This window comes from Anas platyrhynchos, chromosome 1, assembly GCF_047663525.1.
Source record: "Anas platyrhynchos isolate ZD024472 breed Pekin duck chromosome 1, IASCAAS_PekinDuck_T2T, whole genome shotgun sequence".
Lineage (NCBI taxonomy): Eukaryota > Metazoa > Chordata > Aves > Anseriformes > Anatidae > Anas > Anas platyrhynchos.
The window spans coordinates 114,328,537-114,347,060 of NC_092587.1; the positions used below are offsets into that span (position 1 = coordinate 114,328,537).

Sequence of the window (18,524 nt, forward strand, 5' to 3'; positions counted from 1 at the left end):
ATTAAACAGTAGGAAAAAATATTTTGCTGAAAAGCGTAGCGAAGTCGAAATGTAGATTTCCTGGTGAGGCTGCCTCTCCATCACTGGAGATCTAGTTGTATGTTAGAAAAACATTTGTCAGAAATCACATAGGTCTACCTGATCTTCTTGAGACTTGATTACCTTTGGATGTTTCTTCCAACTCTATGGCTACCCTTCAGCTGACACCTTATTTCTGAGGACCACAGCAAATGAACCTTAATCTTAAAAAGTGCTTTTGCTCCTACAGTCACACTGGCTAGTGTACATTACTTCCTACCTCACCATCAATGTGTATTGTGAATAAAAAGAAATACTGTAACTTGTTACAGTTCTCTCTTCTAAGTAAGCAACAATGTTATTTTTAATTATGAGCATTTTTTATATCACTTTTATATGATTTTGGCAAAATCATATCTTGTGCTTAAGTAGTTATTTCAGAAAATGTATACACACTCCTTTCTGAAACAATAAATATTTATTCTGTTTAAAATGCATTCCAAACAAAACAAATATTTTACTATTACTTTCAGTCCTTTTAAGGAACACCACAAAGATCAAAATGTAATACTATATGATTTTAATAGGACAAAGATACAACCAAATAAAATCCAGTATCATTTCATTCCAAACAAGGATTTATCTGTAAGCAACCTAAATAAACTGAACTTGAAAACCAAGTTACTTCACATCATGTGCAAGCTCTCTCACAATGCTGACTCTCCTGTTCCTGTGGAAAAGCTATGAGTTGAATTCTGCTCCAGCAAACATTTATAATACAACTGCTATAATCAATACTTTCTTAGTGCCTTCCCTCAGGGATGCTCAAATAACTGATCAAAAACTAATGCTATTCTCATTTTACCAAAAGAAAAATAGCAGCACCCATGACTTCATCAAAGGTTGGAAGTGATTTCTCAAGGTCAAACAGGAAATCACTGCCAAAGTTTGGAAATTTGCCATTTGGCCCCTACAATTCTTTATAGGTCTGGCTCTAACACTGCAGTTTTGAGAAGAATATGCCAGATTTTTTTCTACATAACGTAGGTGCTGAATGTCCAGTTTTAGGCTGAGTACCCTTTTGTGCTTAACTATAGAAACATAATGAGCACTCCTATCTTTGTTTGTTTTCAGAAAACACTGTACTGTGTTAACCATTGATGTTTTATTGTCATTGATTTAGTAGCTGCCAGAGAGCCGTAGCAGGAGATAGATTGCTGTTATTTTAGCCTATAAAAGGTCTTATGCCTCTGTCAGCAAACACTTTGGTTCCTTCAAATAAATAAGTAATCTGAAAGAAATACACAAGCTGGAGAAATCTTTTAGAAAAAGAAGAAAAAAAATAGTGCTACATTGAATATTTCTTGGAATATGCTCATATCACAGAATCATTAGGGTTGGAAAAGACCTCCAAGATCATCTGGTCTAACCATCTGCCTACCACCAATGTCACCCACTAAACCATGTCCCTAAGCACCACGTCCAACCTTTCCTTGAACACCCCCAGGGATGGTGACTCCACCACCTCCCTGGGCAAACCGTTCCAATGCCTTACTGCTCTTTCTGAGAAGAAATGTCTCCTAATTCTCAAGCTAAATCTCCCCTGGCACAGCTTGAGGCCATTCCCTCTACTCAGTCTCACTTCACACCTGAAGGACAATACTATAATTTGTTGCAGACAACACATGTTCAGGAAGGGGAAGTCCTGCTTAATGAACTTAATTTCCTTTTACGACAAGGTTACCCATCTAGTTGATCTGGGGAAGCCAGTTGATGGAATCTTCTTATGTCCAAGAGCTGCAAGAACCTTCACACAAACTTAGAGGAAGGGATGAGAGTATGGGAACCCAACAGAGATCTGTAGATACAAGGTGATACAGCAAGGGCTGTTACTGAGCACCAATAATTGGCTGCAATGTTTAACAGTTTTGACACAGGAATTGCAGTTGCCCAAGGACTGACTTCAGGCATGAGCCAAGCAGAAATTAGATGCCTGGGTGACATTAGAACAATGTGTTTTGTCAGTCCCTGGAATGCATGGTCACAGCTGCTGTTTGTATATGGACAGACACCTGGACGATAAGCTAGGACACCTGTGCCCCACTGGGAATGGTTGTACCAGCATAACTGGCAGTGTTTGGGTACTGCATGGGACTGCAGAGTGGCCTGCGTGGGAGGAAGCCATGAACTGTCCAGGGCTAATCACAGCCAGGTCCAGACAGCTTTGAAACAGATGAAAGCACTCTATACCCCAAAAATTTAACCAGTCAGGGAAGTAGATGGCACATCTACTTAGTTATAAGAAATGGTGGCAAGTGGCAGGAGACACAAGAGGACACACCAAAGGAGAACTGTGAACAGAAAAGTAAAAAGATGGATTTGGAGAAATGACAGAGGGGGGTATGTGGAAGAGGTTGCTGGGGACACAGCTGGGGAAACACTGATGGAAGGATGCACTACGTGTCAGAGGAAGTTTCTCCCTGAGAAATGCCAGCACATGGGTAACCCACTTTGGGGTAGGGACACCATGGAGACACTGTGGCTATGGGTAAGCCATGCTGGGACAGAGACATTCCAAAGGGACTTTGGCTGTGGGTGACTCACAGTCAAAGAGTAAGAACACCCAAGAAAGACTATGGCTGTGGGTGACCCATCACAAGGCAGGGACACCCCTGAGGCAAAAATCATGCCAGAGCATCCCTGAAAGGACTGCAGCTCATGGAGGATCCTTCACCAGAGCAGAAAGAAGCAAGAAGCAGTAGAGGAAAAGATCAGGAAGCAAAGATTAGAAGGCATAAAGTAAAGTAAAATAAAAAGTAAAGTAAAAAGTAAAGTAAAAAGTAAAGTAAAAAGTAAAGTAAAAAGTAAAGTAAAGTAAGAGAAGGAAGAGGAGGAGGAGAAGGAGGAGAAGGAAGACAAGGAAGAGAAGAAAATTACACAGTGATCCCACCTTCTGATGCCCATTGCCTCCCCAGTGGAGTTGGTAGGGAAATACTGTAACACACAGGAACAAGGGAAGTGGAGACACAGAAGGGGGGAGAAGAGGTGGTGGAGTGATGATGATCCCGGGGAGAGGGAGGAAAGGTGTTTCTCTAAGTGTTTAATTGTTTTCCCGCTTTTTCTCAATGTCTGAATCAGTAATTGATGGCTTATGTTATATGGCTGTGGTTTTGAGCTGTGCTCAAAACAACATGTACTTACATTCCTGTTCCTGTACCTTCGAAGAAGAAAACTTACCAGCACTGGGAATATCCACAGATCATAACCACGCACAGGGTAGGAGTGTTATCAGTGCCTTCATGAGGCATCAACTTTGAACAGTTAGTATTTAGCCAAAAGCTAAGGACTTGGCCAACATACTTCAATTATCTAATTTGTAAGGCTATGTTTCATATATGTTTTAGATTGATTTAATTAGTGTTAATTAACATATCTTTATGTATTATGAGAGACAGCAGATACCCATAAAGATTTTTATATTGAGCCATATGGCAGCCTGCAATACACTAGCCAAAAAAAGTATAATGAGGCATATAAAGAAGTCTGCTGCACAACAGTCCTCAGTAATTTTGAAAAATGAATTTCAGAGTTTGCACAATACAAGCAATGCCATGCTGTTCCTGCCTTACCCAGTCTGTCTATGGGAGCTGGACTAAACTCCAGTTAGGACTATGGAAGACACAGACTCTGCAATAACAAGGCTAATCTGAAGGGAGTCAGTCCCCATCTCTGGAACTTCATTTCCCCACAAAGGAGAGTAGATGGAAATGTTTCTTTTAAGGTCAGGAAGACTCTAGATGGAAGATACATCCTGAACTCTTCCCCAGGAATGAGATAGGCATTTATCTCTCTTAATCTTTTTTTCTGGCACCTCAAAGTTTTTGCATACTTTGTGTGAAGGTTTTTCAACTTGCTACGAGGAGCTGGGGAGTGTGTGGGTTTGTAGTGTGCAGAATGAATATTCCCTGAGCTTTCCTGGACTAAACAACCTATTAGCCAATTGTCTGAGATGGTGGGACCTGGGTGAGTTCCTGCCTGGTCCTCTCCAACCCTACTTTGCAAAACAGGGCAAACAGAGTTTGATGTGAAAGAGGTGACCAATCACTGCCTCCAGCTATGATCACTCCTCTGTCACAGGACAAGGAAGAGCCACAGGCATGAAGCTGTGGGAAAAACAAAAGAAGCTGGAGAACAGCAGACATATATTTCAAGACAGCTTGTGAGGATTGGAAGGGGAGCAATAAAATCCCTTTATCTCTCACAGTAAATGTCCACGTACTAATTCCAGGCACAATCACCTCTGGACAGGAATCCTCTTGTGCAGGGAAAAAAAAAAAAAGGCCTGTTAATTTGAATAGTACCTTCCTTTTGTTGCCTTTCTGTCACCCATGCAGGCAGGATTCTGGAGCCTTCAGTGCCAAGAATGAGACACGGTGGTTGAGAAAAACAAATGATTCCACAAGAAGACTCCTTATTTCTTTCTCCTGGTGTTCAAAGCTGCAGAGTTTCCACACAGAATGAATGGCCTTCACATAGCCACAGCTTTTCTTTTCAGATTATTTTAAGGCCAGTTTCAGAGATAATGCGGGGTGTGTGTGTCGGGGGGAAGGGGTGGCGGGGAGATAGCTATTGGAATACCATAGAAAGAGAAAAATAAAATGGAAAGCACTGTAAGGACAAAATGTTCCAATTAGCTATCATTACTGGTCTAGAAATATGAACTTCAAGAGGGGGTGCTGGAGAGAGGAAGAAGCAGCATTGTGTTTTTTTTTGTTTGTTTGTTTTATATTTTGGCCACAAGTATCATGGAAAATAGTATGACAAAAAACAAACAAACAAACAAACAAACAAACAAAAAAAGATATAAACAAATGCAATCTTCTTCCTGCCAGCTGCCATAAGTACTGAACACCCCTACACGCCAGACTCTGCCCGGAGCTTAAAATCGGGGACTCAGCCTGGTATTTTGGCATCCTGGGTGAGTGCCAACACCATCAGAGTAAGGAATATTCTTTATAGACTTTGTTATCCTGGGCCTGAAGAGACAAATGTGCCTTACAAGACTGCCATGACTAATAAATTCTGGCATGAGTTTTGCACAGCTGAAGTATTTGTTCCTGTGCTAGTGCCTCTTTTTATCTGTATCATACTGACATCTGGTGGGAATGGACATGAATCGACCTGTTTGAGAGGCTTGGACTCTTCCTGCTTTAGTGTAATGGAAAACAAGAATATATCCTGAAATGTGACCAGAAAGTGAAAATTGTTCAAAAGTGAAAATTATTCCCAGTTAGACTTCTCTTTAACAGCCAAAGGACTTTTAAATGTAGCTGATTTGGAGAAATTAATGAAAAATTCTTTATCCATTTCCTATTTGTATGTTTTTTTGTTGTTGTTGTTGTTGTTTTTTGTTTTTTGTTTTTTTTTTTTTTTTCTGATAAAATAGGCATAGCTAAAATGAATATACATAAGTGACACATGATGCGTGGTTATTACTCAAATTTTTTCATTACGGTTACTACTTTTTATAAGGAATCAATGCCAAAACAAACAATTTTCCACATAGAAGTTGATGCTCCCATCTTTTCGAATCTACGTTTGGAAATAAACAGCTTGTTGGTTTGTTCATATACGTAAAGACAAATAAATTTCTGTACAGATAAACAGTGTTCTTCTTTCAGATAGCGTGCAAAAATAAAACCATAGAAATTCACAGTACTTTTAAGTGTTCTCTTCTGAAAGAGAAAACATTCAAGTCACAAGGGTAAGATTATACTGCAGGCATCTGAGCTCTTCATCAGCTGCACTGGTTATCTCATTTACGTGTCTCAGAACAACGTTGTTCAATGTGAAACATAAGCAGTGGTCAGGAAGACCAGAACTTAGAGAAGTCAATGTTCCAAGGGAGAAGAGAGCTCTTTACATTTATGGAGCAAATTCCTGTGCAGGAATGTACTAATGCCAGGATACAATCCTCTTAATACACAACATTACAACAACTATTCTGAACTAAAAGTTCTTGTATTTACGGTATTTGACAGTAGGATGTCCACTTTCAGCATCACAGACATTTCACCAGGTAAAGTGAATTGCCAACAGCAGACCACAACAGATATATCAGGTTCTTCCATTGATCTGACACCAGTAACTGCTGGGCTAGCACTTTTATGAGTGAGACAATCTAAATGGTTCATCTTCTTGTCTCTTGCTACAACTGCATTTTCATGAGGTTCTGTACCAACACATTAACACCTCATGGGGATAAACAAAATATTTCTCCACATGTAACAGCACATAACAAAATACTAGCTGTAAATATTCCAGGTAGTACAAAAATGAAATCTTGCCTCATACGCACAACATTATTATCATCAAAGGAAAAGTACTGTTCTAGGTAGTTTCATGATTTGAATGAGACACTGAAATGAGAGACTTAATACATCAGCATGCAAGGAGTCTATATTTCCTACACCATTATTCACTGAGATTGCTTTAAAATGCAAAGTCCTTTATAACCTTCATCATTTGTCATTTCACTGAGTACAACAGCTATCTTTCACTTTATTCTCAGCTGTGATTCACTCAGTAATACAAATATTTGTAAACTGTGCAAAACACACAACTAGTAACCCCTTGAAATTTCATCAGCATGCTTGTCACAAGTATGCAAAGACAGTCAGACTGAGGGACCCTCTCTCATAGATCACAGAGTTACCCCTGAACACTTTCAAACCCAGTCCTCAGCATCTTTCAGCTGCCCTAGCCATACAATTTATGATCATTCTCAACACAGACCCTCCTCAATTGAAATGGTTTGTGAGCTATGAAAGTAGTTAATAATTTATTAATTTCTCCTCCTGGTCAAGAATGAAGTTGCATATTTTGCAAAACAACATTTCTTTCTGTCCCAAGCTGTTCTCTAGAAATAGTTAATAAAATTGTTCAAGGCTGAAGCTAAAGATAACACTCTCATTTATTTTTTAGTGGTAATGGCTCTTCAAAGTAATGTTATGTCTTTATGTGCTGGCCCCAAACAGATCTCTGAATATTACCCTTTCAACTTTAAGAAAGACCTGGTGACATCTGCTTACTCACAGAAGATAATTTGTAAGGCTAAGCAAGCATGTGATCTGGGCTGTCACGAACCACCATCAACCAAATGATTATCTCCCTGGATCAGTAGTCCCTCTGGTCAGATGGCTGCACTGCACCAGGACTCCTTTCCTGTAGCTTCAAGAAAATCAAGGCCCACCAGCCTATATTTCTTTCTCTGTAATAGTTACTGCCATCCAATCATTACTTAAGTAACCCACTTGGAATTCTCTCAGTACATTTTTTCACTTATGTAAGAGCACAGCCAACAGTATATTTTAAATATACTAAACATACTTTAGCGTTTATACATCCAGAAGTCCTTTCTGCTAAGAAAGGTTAAGACTTAGGCCAGCACAGGTGTATTGGGCATATATGGTAAGGTTTTGGTAGTCTGGGGAGGTCTGCAGGGGTGGCCTCTGTGAGAAGAGTCATGAGGCTGCCCCATGCTGGACACAGCCAGTTCTGGGCATCTCCAAAATGGACCCCCTGCAGGGCACAGCTGAGTCCCTCCGCAGCACTGGTGGCACCTGTGTGATAACATATCTAAGAAAGTGTAAAAAAAAGCACTGCACAGGAGCTGTGAATGAGGGAAACAACCCTGCAGACACCAAGGTCAGTGAAGAAGGAGAGGGAGGAGGTGTTCCAGGCACCAGAGCAGATTCCCCGATAGCCCATGGAGAAGACCATGGTGAAACTGCCTGTCCCTTGAAGCCCATGAAGGACCATGTCAGAGCAGATATCCATGCTGCATCCCATGGAGAGGAGCCCACACCAGAACAGAAGTTCTTGTGGGAACTGTCACCCATGGGAACTGCCACCTGTGCTGGAGCAATTTGCTCTTGACGGATGCACCCTGTGGTACAGACCCATATTGCAGCAGCCCTTGAGGAACTGCAGTTTGTGGGAACCCCACATAGGAACTTTTTGTGAAGGACAGCATACTGTGGGAGGAATCCCATGCTGGAGCAGGGGAAAAGTGTGAGGAGAAACGTGACGACGTGTTATGAACAGACAACAGCCCCCATTCCCATCCTCACTAAATTACTCAGGGCCGGGAGGAGGTAGAAGAGGCTAAATGTCATGACTGACATTTAGCCTGGGAAGAAAGAGTGAGGTGGAGAAGGTGTTTTCAGTTTGTTTGGGGTTTTTGATTGTTTGCTTTTCTCACTATCCTACTCTATTTTTAATTGGCAATAAATTAAATTAATATTCCCAGGGTCAAGTTTGTTTTGTCTGTGAAGGTAACTGGTGAAAGATCTTCCTGTACTCATCTCAACCCATAAACTTTTTCATCTTATTTTCTTCCCCTTCCTTGCTGAGGATGGGGAATGAGAGATTGACATGGTGGGCACCTGGCAGACAGCGGAGGTTAACCCACAACAACATGCAAAACAAAATATTATTTATAAAGTTACTTTGATGCATTACTGCAGAAATCCTTGGGATGTAGAAAGACTAGACTTTATTATATGCTGTCCTCTCTAACTGGACCTTGCAAGAGGTCAGTAATTTCAGACAAGGGATCTCAAATATTTCTATATGGGGCTAATCTTGAGTCACTTCTGAGACTAGTTTTAAATGACTTAAACAATTCTGCTATTTCCCTTGAAGTCTTGCAAAAAAAGGCTTCCCTGTTCTCTCTCCTACACTTCTGTCTTCATTTCATACTGTTATATCTAATTACACAACAATTCTTCTCCTAGCCTGATATTTATGTTGTTTAAAAACATGTTAGAAGTATTTTTAGACAAGACAGTTAACATAATACAAAGCCACGTTTCTCTGATAAACTCAGAAGAAATGCAGCATAAAGCTTCACTTCCCATGACTTTAGGCATGAGATAAAAGTCCATGGGAGAAAAAACAAGGCTGAATAAAGAAACAGTGCACCACTTGCAGCTCAATGAAATCAGGGGATGAGACTCCAGCTGTCATGCTCTTTGGAATGCTGTCCTATAGCCCAAGTAAGAAACAGATATCAATCTCATTTCTTGTGCCCTCTGCTTTTTTTTTTTTTTCCTTCTTCTTCTGGAGGGCACTTTGTTCAGCACTTAGAATGATAGAAAGATTCAGATTTCTTGGGACTTCTGATCTGACCTCCTCTTCAGAGCGTGGCCAACTTCACAGTTAGATAGCATTGCTCCAGGCCTCATTCAGGAGAGTTGTGTAAATCTTCATGGACAGAAGTAGCACTTGATTCAGTGCTGAATGAACCACACTTGATCATGGGATACTCCTTCCCAAATACATTATTTCTTTCATGGCTGAAGAATCATGAGATCAGTGGTGAGTCTGCATGTAATTTATTAATCAAACAACACACACCGTGCTTCAAGTATGACATTCGTAGTAGAAACTATCCAGTTTGACCAGTGGTCAGCTTATTCTTAGTCTGTCCCCTGCAGTTTAGAGAAACTTGGGAAATTCCAAGTAAACAAACCACAAAACATCCCTCAAAAGCCTTATTTTGGAGTCCCTCAACAGTCAACAGGTGGCAATTCCTTCAAACTCTCCCTGACTACCTGGATCATTCATCCAGTTGAACAGTTTCAAGACAGCTTTACAGAAGAGAGATTAAAATAAATAAAAAAAAAAAAATCTGTGAAGGATGACAGTCATTTTTAATACTGTCATTCCCTTTCCTGGTTGCCTGCAGATCTCAGCAGTCCCCTAGATTACAACCCCTAGATGACATAAATATTTTAACAAAAACAGAACGTTTTGCCTTTCCAAATATTCAGTACCTATATCACCAGAATATTAAACAGTAAGCAGAGACAGCAGTGACACTTGGCCTAAGGCTGGCACAGCCAACTGATGTTTAAGAATGCCTTTTTGAATTCTGAAGCACTCTTATGCTCTTTTCTGTTCATGTACCCCTGCTTTGAAGTTCATAAACATTCCAATGAATAGCTTTTTGATTCATGTGAATGCTTGAAAAATATCTATTCTCTCCAAAATGCCTGCACATAATCAAGTTTTTCAATGCAGTGGCACAAATATTTACTATTCAGCATTCTACTTAAAAAATCTGTGCTTCAGTCTAGGAAAATCTATGTAGCCACGCAACCACACATATATCACAGAGGGTAAATAGTCAAACTGAATAGATTGCACATGTAAATTGAAAATTGTTCATCTATATAAGCCACTGATTTGCAGAATTCAGAAACAGTTTATAAACAGTTCCTGAATGGCAAAGAAAAAACAAACAAACAAACAAAAAAACTATATTCCACCTGAATAATTAGTTAGTTCCTTAACATTTCTGAGTTTTAATAATAAAAAATAATTGATATTTTTACTTCTGGAACCATTACTCCATAATAGCTTTTGTTTAAAGGCATGAAAACTACGAGATATTTAAGGGCATTTTTATGCTTTGTTTTGTTTTTCATTTGTATTGATGATAATAAAAAAATGTGAGTCTGCTTCATTTCTCACATGCAGATATGATAGTTTGGTACTTCAAATCATCACAGCATTGCCTTGGAGAAAATACCCCACTCCACTAATTGCCTCACATAGGACCTGCTGGATATTTATTTAGTTTCAAAAGTTTTAATTATTAAAGAGATTGAAGTGTTTATCAATCTTCACAAAATAATATTACTTAAAGAAACTGTTGTGACTCAAGGTCCAGCATTTACCAAAATTACTACACTTCGGATAGTTCCAAGCAAAAAATGAAATCCATAGTGCACCTCACTGTTAGTATAGTTGACTGAAAGTACTCTTTGTGAGATTAATTCTGCATATTAAACTTATGCTTTGAAACACTGGGTATATCCCCAGCTATGTTTTTAGCCTGGATACAAATATCTTTTCTTTTGATCTTATCTTATCTTTTGATGTTGTGGAAGGGCAGAAATAGCACAAGGCAACATGAAGCTTTATATAAAGCTCATTTTCCACCAGGAAAAGCTAACACAATGGCCTTTTGTTGGCATTTCTCTTGATTCCTGCTGGAGGAGGGTACATTGAGATAATGCTGGCAGGTGGATGCAAAGCAGGTAACTATAACTTCCCCAAAACTGTTTGGACTTATGCCAGGCGTTGAGTGGATGTTTGCCAGGCTCTGAGCTCAGAAAGTGCATGGTGTGGTGTGGCTTCCCCAGTGTGTCCTCAGCTCAGCCATTCCTACACTAAGAGGAAATGAGCCCTTCATCTCTGTTGCCTGCAACAGGTTACTATTACACAAAGCATCTGTGGTTTGACTTGTTTGTTATGAATTCACTGCCTTCCTTTCTCATAAAGAAACCTCTTGATCTTTGAAGTGGGAAAGAGTTTTTTTTTCTTTTTTCTTTTTTTTTTTTTTTTTATAAAAAACTTGGGAAATTTTTTTATAAAAAAAAAAAAAGGCTCGTTTCTTTGAATCTAAATTTTTTACCAAGTTACATAAGCACTCTGTTTAAAGTTCCCATTATGCAAAAGCATGCCTTTGTCTTGCAGTTATGGTCCACCTTCATCGAATTCTTCAGATCTCTCAGATAATTTGATTATCTCTTAGTTAAAATGACAGAAGAGTACCCTAGTTTATTCTTGTTCAGATCACTACCTATTAGTAGAACTATAAAAAAGGAGGATGTAAGTCACACACAGTTATATTGCTCTCATCCTGGTGGGAACACAAAAGCCCTTAATAGAGCAAATGTTCTGGAGATGAAGGAGTCCAACACTCTCACATTACTTTTGTTTAGCTCCCTCCAAAGTACTCTGAGGACGACATTGTGTCACAGCTTAACAAATTACTATGCATCAGCTGAGCTATGGTCATTATCAGTATTAACATGTTCTGAAACCATACAACACCTCAAGGAAAGCATTTAAAACAGATGCACATTCTTCTGAGTTTCCTACAATTGCAGAGCATGACTGTTTCATCAAAATGAAGCTTGACTAAGAAACTTTCAACAAACATTTTCAGACAGAAGATGCTGCACCTCAGCTAAGACATAATTTTGAGTAATATGAACAGGGCTAATCTGCTGCAATGCAAGACTTTATTTTCTTAAATCAATATCAGCAGTTTACAGTAAAAACCCTCTGAGAACATCCCAACAGTGTATGCACATAGAGTGTGTACTTCAGTGTACACACACAGAGACACAATGCAAAAGTAGCAATGTATTCACTGCTTAATTTTTTCCTTAGTCTTCAGAGTTAAAGGCTTGTCTAATTCTGCTGTGCTTATCACAGAGTTTGGGAAGGAGAAGTGTAGCCAGCCATGCAAGAGTAACTCGTTACAGATTTTTGGTGTTTTTACTTGGATGGGCAGTTGAGCTCCACCTCAGCCACTCTCTCACTCCCCCTCCTCAGAGGGAAAGGGGGAGAAAATACAATGCAAAAGGCTCAAGGGTTGAGATAAGGACCGGTAGATCACTCAACAATTATTGTGATGGGCAAAACAAACTCAGAATAGGGAGATAATAAATTTATTGCCTATTACTAACAGGCTAGAAAAGTAAGAAACAAAGGAAAGAAACCAAAAACACCTTCCCTAAAACCACCCTCTTCAACTGCCTCCCCCCGAGCAGCGCAGAGGAACGAGGAATGGGGGTGTCCCCTGATACTTTGTCTCCACCGCTCCCTCACAGTCCTTTCCTGTTCCCCGTGGGGTCCCTCCCACGGGATGCCGTCCTTCCCTAACTGAGCCTGCAGGGCCTGCCCACAGGCAGCAGCTCCTCAAGCACTGCTCCCACACGGCTCCGTCCCACGGGGTTCATCCATCCCCCAGTAGCAAACTGCTCCAGCAAGGGTCCCCCACAGGTGGGCAGCAGCTCCCTCCAGCTCCTGCTCTCCTGCTGCACTGACCTTGGCGTCTGCAAGGCTATTTCTCACTGCTCTCTCTCCCAGCTGCTGCTGAGCAGCAGCTTTTTCCCGCCCAACCCCCCCCCCCCCCCCCCCCCCCCCCCGCTTTCTTAAATATGCTCTCACAGAGGCACAAACATTGCTTATTGGCTCAGCTCTGGCCAGCGGTGGGGCCCTTACCTAACACGGGGCAGCTTCTGGGTTCTTCTTACAGAAACCACCACCATGGGCCCCCACTACCAAAACCTTGCCATGTAAACTCACTACAAGACTATACAGAAAAACTAACCCAGATCTGCAAGATTTGCCCAAGGGTGCTGCAAGTGTGGCTGATGTGATAGCAGGGCCCCCACCTACCATCTGTACAAAATCTTGACAATCAGGGAAGGTGACCTGACTACAGAGAAAAGATTGTCATAAGGCCAGTCTCAAGAAGAGAAAGCAGCAAGGCCCAAGGCACTACAGGTCCATTGGCTTCACCTCAGCTCAGGAAGAGACACAGAAACCACCACCTGAAATCCATTCCTAAGCACATGAAGGACAAAAAGGTACAAAGGGACACTCAGTGAGCAATTTCACAGACCTATCACCCTGCCTGACCAACCTCACTGCCCTCTATAAAATGACTTGCTACGGGGATGGGCAGAGATCAGGGGCTATAGCACACCTTCACTTCAGTCAGGCTTTTGACACCATCTTTGACAGCATTCCTATTTTTGTAGAGCTGGACAAACAGACCGTTGGACTATGCCACTGTACCCAAAAGAGCAAAGATCAATGACAGTGTAAGGCAGAGTGCCCCAGGGGTCATCAGTGGAGGGAAAATTGTTCAACATCCCCACCAAGAACTCACCTGAGGGACAGACTGCACTCTCAGGCACTGCATTAAGGAGCATAGCTGGCATGCTGAATGGCACAGCTTAAATCCAAGGCAACCCTGAAGAAGGGGAAGATTGGGCCAACAGGAACCTCATGCCATTCAATAAGGAGAAGGACAAAGTTTTGCAGCTCAAGTGAAACAACCCCATGTATCACCACAAGCTGGGAAGCAATTGAACAGTTGCTTCCAAGGGACTCTTCAGTTGTTCCCAAAGGACTTCAGGTGATGGTGGACACCAGGCCGAAGAAAAGCCAGCAGTACACTCGCACTGTGCATACAGCAAAATACAACAGGCCACACCTGGAGAGCCATGGACAACAAGGTCAAGCAAGTTTATTTTCCTTGTCTGGTCAGCGCTGGTGAGAGCACACCTGGAATACTGTGGCCAGCTGTGGGAACCCAGTTCAATGGGGACAGAGAGAAATAGGAGAGGGACTGTCAGAGGGCCACCAAATAGGTCAGGGACCTCAAGCTCTGGACCTGTGAGGGGAGGTTGCAGGGATCTTGGCCTGTTTTGTAAACAAGGTTAAAAGGAGAATTCATAGCAGCTTACACTGATTTGAAAGACAGTTACAAATGTAACACACACACAGAAAAACCTTCTACATAGAGTCAGGAAATAACAAAAGAGGTAACATTTACATGTTACGTTTTGTGAAGTTCAGGTTGAACATATAAGACAGCATAGCACACTGTGAAAACACACTGATCAGAGAAATCATGGATTCTCCATCCTCAGAGGTTTACAGAAGCACCTGGCTGGAGAGAACCCCAATTGATCTGACCTAGTGTCAGGAATAGTCTGATTTTAAGTAGGAAGCTGTTCTCCATGACCTCCAGTGGTCCCATCCAGCCAGATATTTCTATGACTGTATGATATTGAAATGATTGTGTCCCTACGTACATAGGAATGCTCATTCAGATATATTTCAGCAGAGCAAAAATATCAGGGGACAGGAGGAGAGAAGACAAAGGGACCCAGCCATGGACAGAATGCCACTTCGTGACTTTTGCCCAGAGAGGTATGCAGGCACCCTGACAGCAAACATTGCCTTGCTTTTGCAGTTAGGTGGGAAGCATGTGCAAGCCTCTTCCCTTCTGTCCCCTAGTCTCAGACTAACCTGACTAGACTAGCTGCCAATTCTTATGATGTGTTAATAATACAGTCCAGCAGCAAGTCTGCCTGAATACTCTTTTGGGATATGGAAGAAACTACAAAGAGGTTTGTCTCCCGAAGAACATTTCCTTCTGGAGATATTTTGTGAGTGTAAACTATATGACACTGCAGTACAGGAGACAGAAAAGGCCCAAGAGTTGTGTCCAGCATGTATACATCTTTCAAGGGACCACAGGACAGATGTTCTCCACACCAGCAAACCCACCCGGCTCGGTGTATCAAGACACACACATACTGGCCGAGGTCCAAAAGCACTATAGCTGTGTTCTACAATTTGACATTCAAACTAAAGAATTCCCTTACATGGGTTAAACTACTTCTGCAATTAGATAGTCTCCTGAGGTGTCAGAGAAGCAGCAGTAAATTAGCTGCCAGAGCCCCTGAACTAGGCCCACTGTTTAAACAACATATTGAAAGTGGCCTCAGGCTAGTCTCGCCTTCAAGGCTAATGAGCATCATGATACCCTCGTGAGAAATCTCCTGACCAATCCTCATTACTTGACTCATTTATCTGCATTTTTCTCCTCGCAGCAAAAAGTGCAGGATTCTTCAGTCTCCCCTTACATTAAACATATCCTGTCCCTTTCTAAGAAGCTTTGTCATTATTTTCCCTTGTTCTATGCTGGTTCTTATAAGCCAAACAGGAGAACAAATGCTTGGTCTAAATCCCCACAGCTGTGCATCACTGAATTTCACAGTGGAGCCAGCCATTCTTTCAGGTCTCTAAAGAGCTAGCATGCCATATTGCAGGTCTCCAAGCTTGACATCTCTGAACTGCAGGCATAAGCCCACTCAGGACTTACAGCTAAGAGTACTTTAAGAGATCTTTATCCTCTCAGGCATGCAAGCACATGAAACAGTTTTTCAGAACTCTCTTCCAGTTTCCACGTAACTCTGCCTCTCCCCTAATAATCGTATAATGTAAACTCAGCTCCTTCAGTGTTTTTTGTATGGAAATGCTCTTCTCCTCCACTGTTCCTCCTATTACAAAGGCCTACCAAAGGAAACGTTCCTTCTACATCTCCTCACCTCTGATAGGAAAGGGAACTATTTCCACATGTTAAAACTGTGAATATGATGGCAAATGACAAATCACCTGTCCTCCAAATCATGAACATGGATTTAAAAGTCCTAACATAATTAAAAAATAAAAAGTCCTCATATAGCAACCACATTCTGGTCTATGAACCTTTCAGACATTTTCACATTGCATGTTGTTTCCTCTAGAAATGTTAAGGCTAGAAGCAAGCTTTTTTTATTATTATTATTATTTTTATTTTTTTAATGAAAGAAGAGACTTAGACCTGAAGTACCTGTCTGTAGGATCTAGGTGCTACAGACACACAATAAATAACAAAAGGCTCAAGATAAAATCAGGACCCTAAACAGTATTGTGTATACCCAAACCAGATGTATTTTACTTTGACCTTCACAGTTGGGTTCTGCCTCTAGGCTTCCAGCATAGCACCCGTTTAGCCTTTTTCTTGCTCCGTGTGCTTCAGATGGAAATCTGTGACTGATCATACTTGGCCCATAGGATGAAAAGGCATAGGACGTAAAAAGTCAAGAAAATTTCTGCAGCCCAAAATGTTGCATTTAGCTGGGCCTTGTACATCCTTCAAGGTTTTCCTCTCTCTCTCCTTCCACTGTTGGATTGCACTTCCACTGCAGTATTTTTTCAGGCACTACAGAAGACACTTGTGAGTTCTTTTATCTTTGGTCCCTTTCAAAAGGGGTCTCCTGATATTTTTGTCTTTCTGGGAAATATAATCCTGAAATTATTATTTTTCTACTTATAATCAGGGTAATGATGAACCTGGAAATAAAAGGCCTATACACTTATTAATGGTTTCTAGTATGACTCTTGGAGGAGGATTATATAAACAACAACAATGCACAAACATCATGAAAGCTCAATACCTTCCAGGGCTGTATAGTTACTGAAGAAAATAAGCATTGAGGATATATGAGAGTCAGTATGCTGGGGATTAAGTAGTAGAACATAGAAATTCCTTTTGAAAAGAGATTTAAATTGTGGAAACAAATGAGAAGTGAAAGGAGTAATGAAAAAAATCCAAAGGACAAAATGAGAAAAGCATGATGTAGAAATGTTGAGGAATGAGAAAACTCTGCTAAAATGAAACATTTGAATTGGCAGGTGGTAAGGGAGCTGAGAAGAATAAACAGAACAGCCATAATAAGAGGGTAAGAATATTAGACTAACAATAGATAGTATTCATACAAGATAGGAACAATGAGGAATAGCAAAAAGTGAAAAATCAGTCTGATCTGCATAAGATTTAAGAGACTGCAAAGAGTATGTAGTGAACTGAAAAAATAGGCATAGATGATATGGTTGATGTTGAGGTGCAAAACAAGAGAAACATGGAGGAGCTTATCCACTGAACCAAAATGAAGAATCTTGGTGACTGTGCTTAAAAATATACATGCCTGTTTTGACAGTGTGGGAGAGAAGGGTCTAGGGCAGAGCACCACTTGTTTTTAAAAAGGTATTTTCTTGGCAATAACAACCAAAATGACACAAATGTTGCTACTGAGAAAAGAAAGATGAATAGTGAGAATCAGAGGGGAAGAAATGAATTTCTGTTTTTGTTATCTTTAAAGCAGTTGTATCTCTCCAAGAGGAAGATAAGGGAGGTAGAAACAGAATTATTGATGAGAATGTGAGCAGACAAGAAAGAAGAAACTTACCTAGGTGTTATGAGCATTCCAATATCACTGGCCAGGAGCAAAAGTGCTGCTGATAGGGTAAATGTAAAGATAACACACAGTCTGGAAACAATACCCTGGACAACCTTCTAAGAGAAGCACCTCAAAACAGTCAAAAACTCAAGAAAGTTCAGTCAGTGAGGTTGAAAGAAAGATGAGCTAAAACCCCAGTACCACAATAATGAAGAAGAAGGAAATTATACAGTGTTAAACACAGCTCAGAAGAGTTGATTCCTGTGTAAGGCAAGAATGTGTGGTAGTAGAATGACACAGAGCAGGGGCATTAAGGAGCTTCAAGGGCTCATCCCTTAATGCTTAAGGACTATCATTAAGGTTACATTTTTCACCTGTGAAATCTCTTTCTAACTTAGTGCATTCCTAGCTTGGTGATTTACACTGATTTGTGTCTGGGGTTTCTCTTCCCAGAGAGGCAAAGCAGTCATATAACAGGGGGAAGGAGCAACATCTAAAGTACATAGAATACCACCACCACTTATCTCTGCTACAAGTATACCATCACTGCCCACTCAAGAAAATGGGAATTTTAACCTTCAGCTGTAGCCCAGACAGCTCTAGGGGAGACTTTAAAAACAGCAAAATGAAAATGTTAAATGACTACAGCCAAAATAAGTCACAGGACGATAACAAGAACAAGGACTAAAGACTCTTCTAGTCTGCTGTCCACAGAATATAAGGAAAGAAAAGAAAGGTGCTTTAGAAAGCAATCTTCTTGCATTCTTGCATGTCTGGAAAAAAAAAAAAAAAGCCAGCTTACATAGTAGGAAACAAAAAAAAATTATAGAGAAAGGACAA

General features: G+C 40.7%; 1 long non-coding RNA gene across 1 annotated transcript; it reads right to left on the reverse strand.

Moving 5' to 3' along the window:
- Positions 1 to 8,398: 8,398 nt before the first annotated feature.
- On the reverse strand, positions 8,399 to 17,976 carry LOC106015069 (uncharacterized). The gene is made up of 2 exons (XR_001186842.5): positions 17,694 to 17,976; positions 8,399 to 9,377 (listed from the first exon to the last, which is right to left on the reverse strand). It is a non-coding gene; the product is annotated as an uncharacterized lncRNA (long non-coding RNA).
- Between the last annotated feature and the right edge of the window lie 548 nt (positions 17,977 to 18,524).